Genomic DNA, 17,610 nt, shown 5'->3' with positions numbered 1-17,610 from the left:
AGAGGTAGCTGTCCTGGCAGCTGAGGTCAGGCCTGTCCCTCTACTGCTTCCCTCTGTGGCCCAGACGTGGCTCAGGCCCTCCCAGCCCAGGCAGCTTCCCTCTCCGCCCTCACCAAAGTCCCCCGAAGCAGTGGACAGGGACCGGAAGAGGATTATGCAGACTCACTCATGGGTAAAATTGGTTCCTGGCCTGAGGAGCAGCAAGGGAGGAGTCCACGAAGAGCCTCGTGGAGGGCCCGGGGCTCACGCTGGCACTGCGGCAGCCTGGGATGGGGGCGGTGCTGCGGCCAGTCCAGGGTGTCGACACCAGGGCCCCCCTCCCCTTCCAATAATCACATCTCCGGAGCATCCTGGGTCAGCACCTGCTCTGCGTCCTCCAGAGGGCACTTGTTGGCCGGAATCCCTGAGAATAAACTTGGCCCACCTAGACCCAGGGCTTCTAGGGAGCAGCTCTACCAGGGCTGGGCAGAAGTAGCGGGGGGTGGGTGGGATGTCAGTTATACAAGGCTCCAGGCTGTGGACAAAGATGGATTAAGTGAAGGCTTAGAAGGAGGGGCATTATTCAGAAAGCCCACCCTTCTGAACTCTGCCCAGCAAAGCACATCTTTCATGCCACTTCCTTAAAGAGTGGCCTCTCCGGAAGGAGCATTTCCCTGCTCCTCTGTCCCCTCCGCTTCAGAGAACACTGGATGCCAAGATGGTTTCAGGAAGAGTTTTATTGCAGCTAAAAATAAGGGAGCAACTCACATCTCATTTCCTGTATTCTACAGCTACAAGTTCCCTAAAGAGAGGGAGGAGGAGGGATCAGCAAAGATTCTGGAAAACATTTAGATACAATAAAATAAGTATATTAAAAAAGAAAGCAGACCAATGACAGATATAGGACTCACAGTGATGCTTACCTTGGGTGAGGAAAGCAGGGAGATGGGGTGGACAGGAGGAAGCCACACAGTTAGGTGGCCAGCATTGTTAAAGTCTTAGTTTTTATGCTGGGTGGTGGCTTTAAAGGTACTTATTTTATTTTTAATGTGAATGAATGAATGAACGAAAAATAGGGCCAAACATGGACCAGAGGAGAGTGTAACAAAGATTATATTCAATAGTTATTCAAATTCTTTGTATCTGAGCTTCAAAAAGTTGGGGAAAATATCAAAGGAAAACAAATTCTAAGATCAGATGCACCACCTGGCTTCCTGGGCACCTGGATCCTTGAGCCCTCCTGGCCGCCCAAGCAGACTTTTGAGGTCCAGATTGTCCAGAAAATTTCCTCTTCTTCAAGTAGGTTGCAGCCTGACTTCTTTGGAGTCCTGGACATCATAAGGGAAAAAAATGTAATTTTGAATCAAAAAAGAAGTATCCTACAATACTGTAGGCCAAATGGTATCTGCTCTCCCGGGACCCAAGGGCTCATGACTCTAGGGTACTAAATATGGTTGAAGGGATGAGGGGCTGTGGAGCCCGAGGGCCTGCTCACCTGGGCTCTCTCCCCTTTTAGTGATTCTGCCCTGAGAATCTTGGTCCTGACTTTGGCCTCAGGTGGCCTGGGCTCCGTTACCACTGCCATCCCCCCGCGGGACGAGGGCAAGGAGAATTGACCCCTCTCTCACTTCTTTCTCCGCCTCCCACTCATTTCCCCTCCCGGCCCCTCCGCCCCCATCCAGGACGTTTCTGTAGGAAGGGTCCCTGAGGATCCTGGGCTGCCTCACCTGCCTCCAAGGTGACCTTGGAAGGACACCTATCAGATTTTGGTGGTGGCTCACTATGCTCTCCTGCTTCACGATGTCCAGCTGTGGGATGGGTGCTCTTGGGGAGTTCCTCTACTTCCCACAGCAGCAGGAGGGCAGGGTTTCCATCATCTCAGTCAGACAGAGGCCCTGGTCCCTTGCTTCAAAGCCCCCAGGGAAACAGACACAGATCCATCTCCATCTCTCGCTAAATAAGCTCGTGTGTCTAAATAAACTACCACGGGGCATGCCAGTGAGATTCCTATGCTCTGGCCAGCCTCCTGTGGGCAATGTGAGAAGAGCTAATGATACTGTAGAGACAGAGAAGATGGGAAGGCAAGTTCAGAGGGCAAAGCTCAGGAAGAGGTGGGGTGAACATCTGGGCCAAGCCTCTTCCCCAAGTCTGATGATACTTGTACACAGCCCTTTGTTATATGTGATCTCCTTGACCTTGCCTTGAAAGCTGTTGTCCCCATTTTCTGTCCAGGGACAGAAAAGTCCCCACGTTGCCCATACGGCTCTAGGAAGACAGGTCCAGGTCCATGAAACTTGTGGGTGGCAGAGACAGGCCTAGACTCCAGTTCTGATTTCCAGTCTGGAGCTCCCTGGGGCCACCACGCCAGCCCCCCTGCATTGCCCCATGAGGTTGGGATAACTGGGACCGCCTCCACAGTGGGAAGGCTCTCGGGAGGCCACCACCCTCCGCTATGGGAAGGCTGTCCAAGGGAAGAGAAGCAGACAGGGAGAGGAACCAGGGCCAATGGCTGCAGGGCTAATGGCCGCAGAGGAGGCTCTGTGGAAAACAATTTCAGATTGACGATAGGCTGGGATCTTGGTTTGTCTGTTTCTGGCTTTGGCACCCAGGCTTGGCCACTTACTTACGGTTTGGGGGTTTCAGGGTCCCCCTGGGCAAAATGAGACATTTATTACTCATCCTCCTGCCTCATAGAACCATATTGAGAATTAAATGTCATGTGATATGTTACATAAGAGCCTCCTAAGTGACCCTATTCAACTGATGGCGAGTTGGAAGAACGGGAGGCAGTCTTTCTGGATTGAGTTCAGAGGGTGAGGAGAAAGTGCACGAGATAAGGCTGGACGGGGCAGCCAGGGTCCAGATCACAGGGGGCACACTTGTCCTATGAGGGAGTCTGCACAGAGCCAACAGGTGATGGGGGATATCGGAAGATTTTAAGCAAGGGAATGACACGATCCTAGCTGTCTCCCTGGGGAATCTACGGTGTTCATCTGGGTGGCAGAGTCCCTCCTCCTCTACTCCCCCCACCCCACCCCCAACATTTGGTGAGGGCAGAAGCGCTTCCCAGGGCTGCTGGGGGCTCCCAGTTTAATCTGAGTTCCACAGTGCATTAGTGAGGGGCTCCCGGGCCGACCAAGTCCCTGGTACTAATAGGCTGCGGAGGTGAGATCAATGACAACTGCATTGATCTTGCCTCTCTTTGGCTTCTTAAAGAGCTTATTGACTGGAGAACCTCGGGGGGCTGGGTTTGTGCAGCAGAAATCTGAATCTCATCCAAATGTGGGACAAAGACAAGGAAGAAAATGTGAGGAGGGGGCCCCTCACAGGTCCCTGCCACCTCACACAGTCTCATACTCATTCTGGACATGTATGCTCACTCCCCACCCCCAAGCTGGTTGTCTTGGCATCTAAACCTATAGCCTTACCTCTCCCCTCTCTCCCCGTCCCCAGTTCTAGCCACACAGAAATGTCTTTTCGTCCCCACTCCTTTGCCTCTGGATATGTTGTTGTCTCTGTCAAGGATATGATCTCCACCTCAGTTTCCCCAGTCTGACCTGCTCCTTTTTCCAGGTCCAGCTCAAATATCACCTCTCCTTAAAAGCCTTTCCTGGCCTAACCTCACCCCGAAAGCAGGAATTGAGTCTTCTTCTGTGTGTCCGTAGCATTCAGTACTTACCTGTATGTGCAATACTCGTCACACTTTTTACAACCATTTACTATATCTCTTCCCCCAGAAAGTCAGTTCCTCTAGGACAGTGACATTGTCATTCATCTTTGTGTCCCCAGCACAGTACCTAGCATAGAGCAGATGCTCAATAAAGGAATGGACACTGAAGGAATGAAAGAATGAATGCTTTTTAAATGTTCTAAGGACTTCCTTTTTTAATCCTGACCCAGCACAGACCCTGAGGGTGGAGAACAGTAGAGACTATGCCTAATCAAACTTGGATGACCCTAGCTCAGCGCTAGACTTTGAAACACTAGAACTGTCATCAAGTGCGATCTCTGATCTTACAGTTGAGGTCACAGGTCCAAGGAGAGGAACTGACTCACTCAAATCTCACAAAAGCAGGTGGCAGGCCCGGGACCCTCCAGATGCCGTTTTATATGGACCTGGCAGTGTGGCCAGGGGCTCCAAAGCCCTCTGAACTCCTCCAGGCATTCCCAACCATCATTCTGACTTCCTGTGACATCCTTTTTCTTTTCAGGTGGATAAGGCTAGGCAGGTATCTATTATCCGGGCCACAGAAAAGAGGTTCCCTAAAGACAGAAGTTCTTTGTTTCTTTGACTCGCTGTTTGACAAAAGGACAAGTTACTTCTCATCTACAGGCCTCAGTTTCCCAATCATTGAAATAGGAGCTCTGCCTTTTCTCTCCTGGTCTTAGGAAAGGTGATTCCTAGAGCAACACGTGCCATTCTTTGAAAATCACCATCAGGGGGTCATGCCACCTGATATCAATGAGAAAGGGCAAAAGAGCACAGGATCTGGGAAGTCAAGTTGGGGAACATACCCTGTTTTTGTTAACTTGTTGTTGAAATACAACATACTTACAGAAAAATGCACTTATAAGCAGGCAGCCCAACAAAATGTTCAAAAGCTGAACTGTCCATGTAATCAGTATCCAGATCAAAAACCAGAACCTCCCCAGTCCCCGAGAATCTACCCTTCTTCTCCTTCCACCAGTTGGCGCTCACTGCCACCAATTCCCCACGCTGACTTCAGCGCCATAGATGAGCTTTGCCTCTTTTTGTCCTTTATATGAACGGAATCCTATAATAGGTCCTCTTTGGTGCATGCCTTCTTTTGGACAACATTGTGCTTCTGAGATTCATCTGGTTCATCCATGTTTCATGTCATTCTCAAGTGCCCCTTCTCATTGTTATGTGGTATTCCATTGTACAAACACATCTTAATTTATTTATTCATTCCACTGTTGATGGGCATTTGGGTAGTTTCCAGTTTAGAGCTATTACAGATAGTGTTAAAATAGACTGCTTTTAATATTTTAAACAATCATTTTTGAAAGCAGATGCTTAAAAATAGCCAGGAAGAAAAGGATTGTGAACACATTCCCTCATTTAAAAAATATCTATTAAGCACCTACTGTGTCCTAGAATTATCATTTTCCTTGCTCTCCTGAGCCTAGCCTTTATAGACTAGGTGATATCCTACCTATTATAGAAAGTCTTTTGTGATTGCTCCCAACTCACAGTGACATCCACCCTCCTCTGAAGCCCCAAGGTAGGTCTTTTGAGAACACACAGTAGAAACTGAGCCCACGCAGCTGACCTTCTCCTTCTCCTTCTCCTTCTTTGTGTTCATTTTCATGTGGGTACTCCTGAACAGCAAGTGCTGGATCTCATCTTTCTCTGCCTTCCACAACACCATGCACAACATTAGATACATCACTAAACTCACCAAATAAGAGTTGAATTTAAGTAGAACTTAGCTATAGGAAGGTGATGCAAATACATGAAGACCCCCACCCCTGCTCTCTACCCACAACCTCTGAGGAAACGATTTTTGCAAAACATGGAAAAAAACTCATGCAGAACATGGGCAAAACCCAAGGAGAGCAAGGGATGGGGCAGTGTATTGCATTAGACTTGAAAGACAAAATGGATAGATTCTAAAGCATGAGTTGCTATGGTTTATCTTCACTTCTCTTTCCATTCCTTGGTGCAAATAATCAGAAATGGCTTGGTAGGTAGACATGGAGTTTTGGGTGGGCACATTGCAGCACCATGGATAGATAATCCCATTGGTTGCTCCCAGGGACCACAGCAAAGCCTTACAGCAAGGCTCCCTAGTCTCACCAGAGTTTCAGAAAAGTTCACAATCCACTTCCATTTTCCCACAGACTCCTACTGATCTCTAAGTCCTTCCTAGTGAGTTGAGAAAATAAAGTCCTTAAAGCCAAATAGACTTGGGATTCAAACTCTAATTCTATCACTTGTTAGTATGACATCAGGAAGATTACTTAATCTCTCTGAACTTGAATTTTTTAAATTTATAAATGTCAATTATAATACTTTTTTGTTTTACATATATATTTCAGGTCTAAAATTTGCATTTGTTGTATGTATACCAAGGAGGAAAGCGGGTTGGGATGAACTGGGAGATTGGGATTGACATCTATACACTATTGATACTATATATAAAATAGATAACTAATGAGAGCCTACTGTATAGCACAGGGAACTCCACTCAATGCTCTGTGGTGACCTAAATGGGAAGGAAATCCAAAAAAGAGGGGATATATGTATACGTATAGCTGATTCACTTTGTGGTACAGTAGAAACTAACACAACATTGTAAAGCAGCTGTAGTCCAATACAAATTAATAAAAAATAAGAGTCTGCCTGCCGATGCAGGGGACACGGGTTCGTGCCCCGGTCCGGGAAGATCCCACATGCCGCGGAGTGGCTGGACCCGTGAGCCATGGCCGCTAATCCTGTGCGTCCGGAGCCTGTGCTCCGCAACGGGAGAGGCCACAGCAGTGAGAGGCCTGCATACCACAAAACATAATAATAATAATAATAAAAAAAATAAAATTTGTGTTTGGCTCTCTTTCATAGTGTTTTGTTTTGTTTATTTTTTGCTTGAAATTAGTTCTATCTTTACATTCATTGTGAGCATACTTTATTTACATCCTTCAGCACAATTGTAAGAGCTACTTTAAAATCACTCTCTGCTAATTGCAAACTCTGTGTCGCTTTAGGGCCAGTCTCCATTGATCGTCTCCTATGTATCACATTTTTCTGTTTCTTCCTGTGTCAATACTTTGGCCATGGCTCATGTGCCCAGCCACTCTGCGGCATGTGGGATCTTCCCAGACCGGGGCACGAACCCGTGTCCCCTGCACCGGCAGGCGGACTCTCAACCACTGTGCCACCAGGGAAGCCTAAAGCTACTCTTAAATACATGTGTTAGAAAAGAGAAATGACTAAGAATCCATTTCAAAAAGAAAGTCTTTAAAAATAAAGAATAGAAAATAAAACCACAGGAAAACAGGGGGAAAGATGTAACAAAAACAAGAGCAGAAAATAATATAGAAGACAAACATCAAATAATAAGTCCACAAATACAAAAACTGTTTCTTTGAAAATATAATAAAATTAACAGCTTCCTAACAAAAATGATTCATAAAAACAGAAAAAGAATGCACAAACCATCAATTTCAGTTAAGAACAAAGGGACAGCTCTACAGATTCTACAGATGTTAACAAGATAATAAGATGTGATTATCAACATCTTTGTGCTAATAAATTTAAAAATTAAATTAAATGAACATTTTTTCTAGATAAATACAACTTAAACTAAAAGAAATACAGGAAAAAATAAGGATTCTGAATAGTTTTATACTCAAATTTAAAGAAATTAAATCCATTATTAAATTTTCCCACAAATAAAATTTCAAATCAGATTACTTTCCTAGTATATTCTTCTAAATATTTAAGAAAGACTATATAACCCCAACAGTATATAACCTCTTCCACAGAACAGAAGAAAAAATGGAGAAAAACCCCAACTCATTTTATAATGGCAGAATAAGCTGACATCAAAATCTGATGAGACAGATCTATTTTTTTAATGAATACAGACACACATTCCTGACCAGAATAAAACTCACCAATATATAGGGAAATATATTACAACCAATTTGTACTTCTTCTAAACAAGATTGGTTTAGCATTGAAAATTCAATGTAATGCACCAATTAAGAAATTAAAATGACGGGGAAAATCTACCATCATACAGATGCAAGGAAGACATTTAATAAACTTCAAACTCTTTCATGATTTCACAACGAAACTCTCAGCATATTAGAAATAGCAGGGAACATAATCTGATAAATCACATCTTTTAAAAAATCATACTTCACACATTTTCATGTAAAAAACTTCAAGGTGAAATATTAAAAGATTTCCCCAAGATCAGGAATGATAAAGCAATGTCATTGCTTACCAATTTAATTCAACATTTAATAATGAAAAAGTGCCTAGTCAAGGCTTTAGGAGTAAATATATATATATATATATAAATTTTGAAAAGAAAAACTAAAAGAGTGATTATTTACAAACTATTTAATACATGGTTGTGTACATAGAAAATTCAGCAATCTATGGACAATATATTAGATATAACAAGTGAATTTAGCAAGAATTCCTAATGACAAGGTTGATATACAAAAACCAATTGTATTAATAAACACCAGAAACAAAAACAGAATCATTTAAAAAAAATTTATCAAAATATCATCCAAAAATATCTATTACCCAGAAATATATCTAAGAACAATGTGCAAGACTTTCGTACTGAAAATTAAAAACTATTATTGAGAAAAAAAATTTTAAGAACAAAAAGATGGAACAAAAGAAAAAATGGATAAAAAGATGGAAAGAAAGGTCATGTTTAAATACGCAAAACTCAATGATTTAAAGTTATCAATTGTCCTTAAATTGATTTGTAGATCTTATGCAATTCCAATAAAAATTTCAAGGATGTTTATGCGTGCAAAATGATGTCAATACTAACATTTTATAGGAATGCAAAGAACAGTCTAAACTTTGTTTTGAAGATCAAAGCTGTGCACTTACACTACTAGACATCAAAACTTAATTATGAAATTCTAACAATTTAGACTGTTGGATATTGGTACAAGGAAAGACTAAAAGACCAATGAAAAAAAATTTTTTTAAGTCCAGAAGTGAAATTGCAATAAAATGAGGAAAAGATAGCCTTTATAATAATTGATGCTGGGCCAACTGAAAATGCAAATTGAAAAATTGGCCTCCTACCTCACACCATACATAAAAATCAATTTTATATGAATTGTAGATCTAAAAGTGAATAATAAAACAGTATGCTCCTGGAAAAAAAAAAAAAGAAAATATCTTCATGACCTTGGAATAAGTAAAAATATTGCAAATGGGATGCAAAATTGCTAATCGTAAAAGTAATTTCTGCCTATCATATTAGTGTGGACCCAAGGTGCCACACCAAATGGCTTCTATAATGCTTGCCAACAGAGATTTAAAAAGCAACCCAGAAGTTTGGAGGCATTAACTCCCAATAAGACAAACATTAACCAATGAGAGACAGAAGATGGAAGAGGAGAAGGAACCAGAAGACAAATTCTCTTATCCTTTATCCCTCCAAGGTACCATTCCAAGGAACAGCTTCTCTGTCCCAAAGCATCCTCTGATCTTAAGTATTGGATCTACTGAGCAATCAGCTATGTCTGTTGTGACTTATTATAAAGCAGTAGCCACTTTGAATGCCTCTCATCTCTCCCCGACTCATTTTCTTTTTCCCTATCCTTTTAACTGCCAAGTGAATGCGTGCTGATTGCATCAGAATTAATCCTTGCCTTGGGCTCTGTTTTGATGCAGACCTGTGACAAATGCATTGATGGATGGATAAATGAATAAAACAAATATTTATTATTATATCAAGTATGTCAATATAATATGAGAAGCACCATTATAAAAGTCACATGTAGCCCCCTACGTCTAAGTCCAGAAATCATAACTGTAAAATTTTTTACAAACGTATATTTTTGGTCCCTTTTAAAAAAAACTTCTTCAGCTTTATTGAGATATAACTGACATATAACATTATGTAAGTTTAGGGTGTACATTGTGATGATTTGATATATGTATATATTGTGAAATGATTAACACAATACAGTTAGTTAACACATCCATCACCTTACATAGTTACTTTTTTTTTCTTTAGTGAGAACATTTAAGATCTACTCTCTTAGCAATTTTCAAGTATATAAAACAATATTGTTAACTACAGTCACCATACTGTACATTAGATCTCTAGAACTTAACCCTCTTATAGCTGGAATTTTGCACCCTTTGACCACCTTCACCTATTTCCCCCACCTCCCCACTCCCCACCCCGGATTCTAGAGGCTGGGAAATCCAAGATCAAGGCACCATCGGATTTGGTGTGTGGTGAGGACCTGCTTCCTGGTTCATAGACAGCTGTCATCTCACTGTGTCCTCACATGGTAGAAGGGGCAAGGGAGTTCTCTGAGATGTATAAGGACACTAATCCCATTTATGAGGGTTCTGTTTTCATAATCTAATCACCTCCCAAAGGCCCCACCTCCAAATTCCATTACACTGGGAATTAGGTTTCAATATGTGAATTTGGGGGAGACACAAACATTCAGTCTTTGGCAGGGCTGATGCTAAAAGAACTATTCCTGTGTAAATTACAGGGTCTTCAAAATAGAAGACAGCAAAACCCAGTGAAGCCTTCAACAATATCTGTATCTAAAGAAAGGAGAAATCCTTAAAATAGCTTTTTTTTTTGTTTTTCCTGGCACCTCTTATCAGCTTGTTTACAAAGATCATTTGTGGACTGGCCCAACTCTGGGAAAATAAACCAGGCTAAGGGCGGCTTTACTGATACTATATCATGAAAAAGAAAAGGTGGCAAAAGTCAACCAACTATGCTTCTAGGAGAAGCTTACAAGTATGTTTGCTTCTTCCCTTGGAAGCGAAGTTCAGGAAAAATGTCAGGAAGAAGACCACACTAGTGAGAGACTATATGTAACTGGGAGGGGGCAGCTGAAATTGAGTAAGGCTATAACAGCGAGAACAGAAATAAATTTATTTCCTTGTTACCTGCAACTTCTATTTTTCTGCAGAAGTGAACAGAGAAAACCATCTGATGGAAGAAGTAAAATAATGCACTCTTCCCACTGTAACCTTATGAGTGGTAATATTTCGGAGCATCCCTTTTAGAAACAATTCTTGATTTTAATTTTATCAATGACATTCAGGTTTGGAATTCATATTTGATTTAGATTAGGTCCTGTGCTGAATTTGCCATTTAAAAATCATAAATAGACATATATATAATAGATAGATATGTGCTATGTCTATTTTTATATGCTTTAGGAATGAAAGGATTCGGTGATCTTGATCATTTCTTGAAGCAATAATATAGAGTTGGGAGAGCAAAGGCATTTGAATTCTGAGTCTTTTTTTAAAAGACAAGAAAAAAAAAATAAGATATTTTTGAAAAACACATTGTCTGGCTTTTTCTCACTTTTCAATTCTCTATTTTCTTACCAAAAGGCTTAAAGCATTTTTTGGAGTGGTAGGATTAAACAAAAGGCAAGCACGTTTCTCCACAAACTTCCCCATGTTCTCTCACCTCAACTTTTAATTAAAATATTGTCAGCTGGGGATAAGGGGAACAAAATACAAAAGCAGTTATGTACAGAAAACAAAACAAAACAAAAGCGTATTTCACCACAGCATAAGCTATCAGCACTTTCTTAGCTATCTGACCATCTGAATTTAAAATTACACGCTGAGCTCCTGTGAGACACCAGCATCCAACTCTGTGGAGAGGGGGAGTCAACATCAAAGCAGGGAAATGGAGCAGATGCCCTTGTGAATGAACACAAGGCCAGAGCTAAGGACAGGGTGCCAGTCTGTCTATGGTAAATCCACACAGGCCTGAGCCTCATCATGAGGGGCACCAATGGCTAGTCGCAGTCCCTTGCAAGGGACACACAACAGACATGAGTACCTAGGAAAGTAGAAGCCCTGGTTTTCTACAAATGAGGAGGAAGAGAAATCAACTGTGATCAGTGAGTCCATTGATCGTCATTCCCACCATGTTGTTTGGAGGCCATGATTCAAGCAACAACTCCTACAGAACACCTACTGAACGCTGGCAGAAGACCTCAGACCCCCCATAAGGCAAGAAACTCCCCACGTACATGGGTAGGGCAAAAGAAAAAAGAATAAATAGAGACAAAAGGATAGGGACGGGACCTGCACCAGTGGGAGGGAGCTGTGAAGGAGGAAAGGTTTCCACACACTAGGAAGCCCCTTCGCAGGCAGAGACTGCAGGTGGTGGAGGGGGAAAGCTTCGGAGCCACGGAGGAGAGCACAGCTACAGGGGTGCGGAGGGCAAAGCGGATAGATTCCCGCATAGAGGATCAGTGCCGACCGGCACTCACAGCCCGAGAGGCTTGTCTGCTCACCCGCCAGGGCGGGCGGGGCTGCCAGCTGAGGCTCGGGCTTCGATCGGATCCCAGGGAGAGGACTGGCGGCGGGACACAGCCTGCAGGGGGTCAGTGCACCACGGTTGGCCGGGAGGGAGTCCGGAGAAAAGTGTGGACCTGCTGAAGAGGCAAGAGACTTTTTCTTACCTCTTTGTTTCCTGGTGCGCGAGGAGAGGGGATTCAGAGCACTGCTTAAAGGAGTTCCAGAGACGGGCGCGAGCCGCGGCTAAAAGCGCGGACCCCAGAGACGGGCATAAGACGCTAAGGCTGTTGCGGTTGCCACCAAGAAGCCTGTGTGCGAGCACAGGTCAGTATCCGCAACCCCCTTCCGGGAGCCTGTGCAGCCCGCCACTGCCAGGGTCCCTGGATCCAGGGACAACTTCCCCGGGAGAACGCATGGCACGCCTCAGGCTGGTGCAACGTCATGCTGGCCTCTGCTGCCATAGGCTCGCCCCGCACTCCGTGCCCACCCCTCCCCCGGGCCTGAGTGGGCCAGAGTCCCTGAAACAGCTGCTCCTTTAACCCCGTCCTGTCTGAGCGAAGAACAGATGCCCTCCGGAGACCTACATGCAGAGGCGGGGCCAAATCCAAAGCTGAGCCCCGGGGAGCTGTGAGAACGAAGAAGAGAAAGGGAAATCTCTCCCAGCAGCCTCAGAAGCAGTGGATTAAAGCTCCACAATCAACTTGATGTACCCTGCATCTGTGGAATACCTGAATAGACAACGAATCATCCCAAATTGAGCAGGTGGACTTTGAGAGCAAGATTTATGATTTTTCCCATTTTCCTCTTTTTGTGAGTGTGTATGTGTATGCTTCTGTGTGAGATTTTGTCTGTATAGCTTTGATTCCACCATTTGTCCTAGGGTTCTATCTGTCCATTTAAAAAAATTTTTTCTTAATAAATTATTTTTTATTTTAATAACTATTTTATTTTACTTTATTTTATCTTACTTTATCTTCTTTCTTTCTTTTTTCCTTCCTTCCCCCCTTCCTTCCTTCCTTCCTTCCTCCCTCCCTCCCTCCGTTCCTCCCTCTCTCCCTCTTTTCTTTCTTTCTTTCTACTTCTACTAATTCTTTCTTTCTACTTTTTCTCCCTTTTCTTCTGAGCCGTATGGATGAAAGGCTCTTGGTGTTCCAGCCAGGAGTCAGTGCTGTGCCTATGAGGTGGGAGAGCCAACTTCAGGACACTGATCCACAAGAGACCTCTCAGCTCCACATAATATCAAATGGTGAAAATCTCCCAGAGATCTTCATCTCAACACCAGCAGCCAGCTTCACTCAACGACCAGCAAGCTACAGTGCTGGACACCCTATGCCAAACAACTAGCAAGACAGGAACACAACACCACCTATTAGCAGAGAGGCTGCATAAAATCATAATAAGTCCACAGACACCCCAAAACACACCACCAGACGTGGACCTGTCCACCAGGAAGACAAGATCCAGCCTCATCCACCAGAACACAGGCACTAGTCCCCTCCACCAGGAAACCTACACAACCCACTGAACCAACCTTAGCCACTGGGGACAGACACCAAAAACAATGGGAATATGCAGCCTTCAAAAAGGAGACCCCAAACACAGAAAGATAAGCAAAATGAAAAGACAGAAAAACACAGCAGTTGAAGGAGCAAGATAAAAACCCACCAGACCTAACAAATGAAGAGGAAATAGGCAGTCTACCTGAAAAAGAATCAGAAAAATGATAGTAAAGATGATCCAAAATCTTGGAAATAGAATAGACAAAATGCAAGAAACATTTAACAAGGACCTAGAAGAAATAAAGATGAAACAAACAATGATGAACAACACAATAAATGAAATGAAAAATACTCTAGAGGGGATCAATAGCAGAAAAACTGAGGCAGAAGAACGGATAAGTGACCTGGAAGATAAAATAGTGGAAATAACTACTGGAGAGCAGAATAAAGAAAAAAGAATGAAAAGAACTGAAGACGGTCTCAGAGACCTCTGGGACAACATTGAATGCACCAACATTCGAATTAAAGGGGTTCCAGAAGAAGAAGAGCAAAAGAAAGGGACTGAGAAAATATTTGAAGAGATTATAGTTGAAAACTTCCCTCATATGGGAAAGGAAATAGTTAATCAAGTCCAGGAAGCACAGAGAGTCCCATACAGGATAAATCAAAGGAGAAATACGCCAAGACACATATTAATCAAACCGTCAAAAAATAAATACAAAGAAAATATATTAAAAGCAGCAAGGGAAAAATAACACAAAAAGGAATCCCCATAAGGTTAACAGCTGATCTTTCAGCAGAGACTCTGCAAGCCAGAAGGGAGTGGCAGGACATATTTAAAGTGATGAGGAAGAAAAATCTGCAAACAAGATTACTCTACCCAGCTAGGATCTCATTCAGATTTGATGGAGAAATTAAAATCTTTACAGACAAGAAAAAGCTGAGAGAGTTCAGCACCACCAAACCAGCTTTACAACAAATGCTAAAGGAACTTCTCTAGGCAAGAAACACAAGAGAAGGAAAAGATCTACAATAACAAACCCAAAACAATTAAGAAAATGGGAATAGGAACATACATATCAATAATTACCTTAAATGTAAATGGATTAAATGTTCCCACCAAAAGATACAGATTGGCTGAATGGATACAAAAACAAAAGCCATATATATGCTGCCTACAAGAGACCCATTTCAGACCTAGGGACACATACAGACTGAAAGTGAGGGGATGGAAAAAGTTATTCCATGCAAATAGAAACCAACAGAAAGCTGGAGTAGCAATTCTCATATCAGACAAAATAAACTTTAAAATAAAGACTATTAGAAGAGACAAAGAAGGACCCTACATAATGATAAAGGGATCAATCCAAGAAGAAGATATAACAATTGTAAATATTTATGCACCCAACATAGGAGCACCTCAATACATAAGGCAAATACTAACAGCCATAAAAGGGGAAATCATAACACATAAAAATCATAACACATTCATAGTAGGGGACTTTAACACCCCACTTTCAGCAATGGACAGATCATCTAAAATGAAAATAAATAACAAAACACAAGCTTTAAATGATACATTAAGCAACATGGACTTAATTGATATTTATAGGACATTCCATCCAAAAACAACAGAATACACATTTTTCTCTAGTGCTCATGGAACATTATTCAGGATAGATCATATCTCGGGTCACAAATCAAGCCTTGATAAATTTAAGAAAATTGAAATTCTATCAAGTATCTTTTCCAACCACAACGCTATGAGACTAGATATCAATTACAAGAAAAGATCTGTAAAAAATACAAACACATGGAGGTTAAACAATACACTACTTAATAACAAAGTGATCACTGAAGACATCAAAGAGGAAATAAAAAAATACCTAGAAACAAATGACAATGGAGACACGATGACCCAAAACTTATGGGATGCAGCAAAAGCAGTTCTAAGAGGGAACTTTATAGCAATACAATCCTACCTTAAGAAACAGGAAGCATCTCGAATAAACAACCTAACCTTGCACCTAAAGCAATTAGAGAAAGAAGAACAAAAAAACCCCAAACTTAGCAGAAGGAAAGAAATCATAAAAATCAGATCAGAAATAAATGAAAAAGAAATGAAGGAAACAATAGCAAAGATGAATAAAACTAAAAGCTGGTTCTTTGAGAAGATAAACAAAATTGATCAACCATTAGCCAGACTCATCAAGAAAAAAAGGGAGAAGACTCAAATCAATAGAATTAGAAATGAAAAAGGAGAAGTAACAACTGACACTGCAGAAATACAGAAGATCATGAGCGATTACTACAAGCAACTCTATGCCTATAAAATGGACAACCTGGAAGAAGTGGACAAATTCTTAGAAATGCACAACCTGCCAAGACTGAATGAGGAAGAAGTAGAAAATATGAACAGATCAATCACAAGCACTGAAATTGAAACTGTGATTAAAAATCTTCCAACAAACAAAAATACAGGACCAGATGGCTTCACAGGCGAACTCTATCAAACATATAGAGAAGAGCTAATACCTATCCTTCTCAAACTCTTCCAAAATATAGCAGAGGGAGGACCACTCCCAAACTCTTTCTATGAGGCCACCATCACCTTGATACCAAAACCAGACAAGGATGTAACAAAGAAGGAAAACTACAGGCCAATATCACTGATGAACATAGTTACAAAAATCCTCAACAGAATACTAGCAAACAGAATCCAACAGCACATTAAAAGGTTCATACCCCATGATCAAGAGGGGTTTATTCCAGGAATACAAGGATTCTTCAATATATGCAAATCAATCAACGTGATACACCATATTAACAAACTGAAGGAGAAAAACCATATGATCATCTCAATAGATGCAGAGAATGCTTTCTTCAAAATTCAACACCCATTTATGATAAAAACCCTCCAGAAAGTAGGCATAGAGGGAACTTTCCTCGACATAATAAAGGCCATATATGACAAACCCACAGCCAACATCTTCCTCAATGGTGAAAAACTAAAAGCATTTCCACTAAGATCAGGAACAAGACAAGGTTGCCCACTCTCAACACTCTTATTCTACATAATTTTGGAAGTTTTAGCCATAGCAATCAGAGAAGAAAAGGAAATAAAAGGAATCCAAATCTGAAAAGAAGAAGTAAAGCTGTCACTATTTGCAGATGACATTGATACTATACATAGAGAATCCTAAAGATGCTACCAGAAAACTACTAGAGCTAATCAATGAATTTGATAAAGTAGAAGAATACAAAATTAATGCACAGAAATCTCTTGCATTCCTATACACTAATGATGAAAAATCTGAAAGTGAAATCAAGAAAACACTCTCATTTACCATTGCAACAAAAAGAATAAAATATCTAGGAATAAACCTACCTAAGGAGACAAAAGACCTGTATGCAGAAAATTATAAGACACTGAAGAAAGAAATTAAAGATGATACAAATAGATGGAGAGATATACGATGTTCTTGGATTGGAAGAATCAACATTGTGAAAATGACTCTACTACCCAAAGCAATCTATAGATTCAGTGCAATCCCTTTCAAACTACCACTGGAATTTTTCACAGAACTAGAACAAAAAATTTCACAATTTGTATGGAAACACAAAAGACCCAGAATAGCCAAAGCAATCTTGAGGACGAAAAACAGAGCTGGAGGAATCAGGCTCACTAACTTCAGACTATACTACAAAGCTACAGTAATCAAGACAGTATGGTACTGGCACAAAAACAGAAAGATAGATCAATGGAACAGGATGGAAAGCCCAGAGATAAACCCACACACATATGGTCAACTTATCATTGATAAAGGAGGCAGGAATGTACAGTGGAGAAAGGACAGCCTCTTCAATAAGTGGTGCTGGGAAAACTTGACAGGTACATGTAAAAGTATGAGATTAGATCACTCCCTAACACCATACACAAAAATAAGTTCAAAATGGATTAGAGACCTAAATGTATGGCCAGAAACTATACAACTCTTAGAAAAAAACATAGGCAGAACACTCTATGAGATAAAACACAGCAAGATCCTTTTTGACCCACTTCCTAGAGAAATGGAAATAAAAACAAAAATAAACAAATGA

The sequence above is a fragment of the Leucopleurus acutus genome (assembly GCF_964270905.1).
Source record: "Leucopleurus acutus genome assembly, chromosome: 19".
Taxonomy (NCBI): Eukaryota; Metazoa; Chordata; class Mammalia; order Artiodactyla; family Delphinidae; genus Leucopleurus; species Leucopleurus acutus.
The sequence above is the reverse complement of the archived record's forward strand: the minus strand, read 5'-3'. Positions refer to the sequence as shown.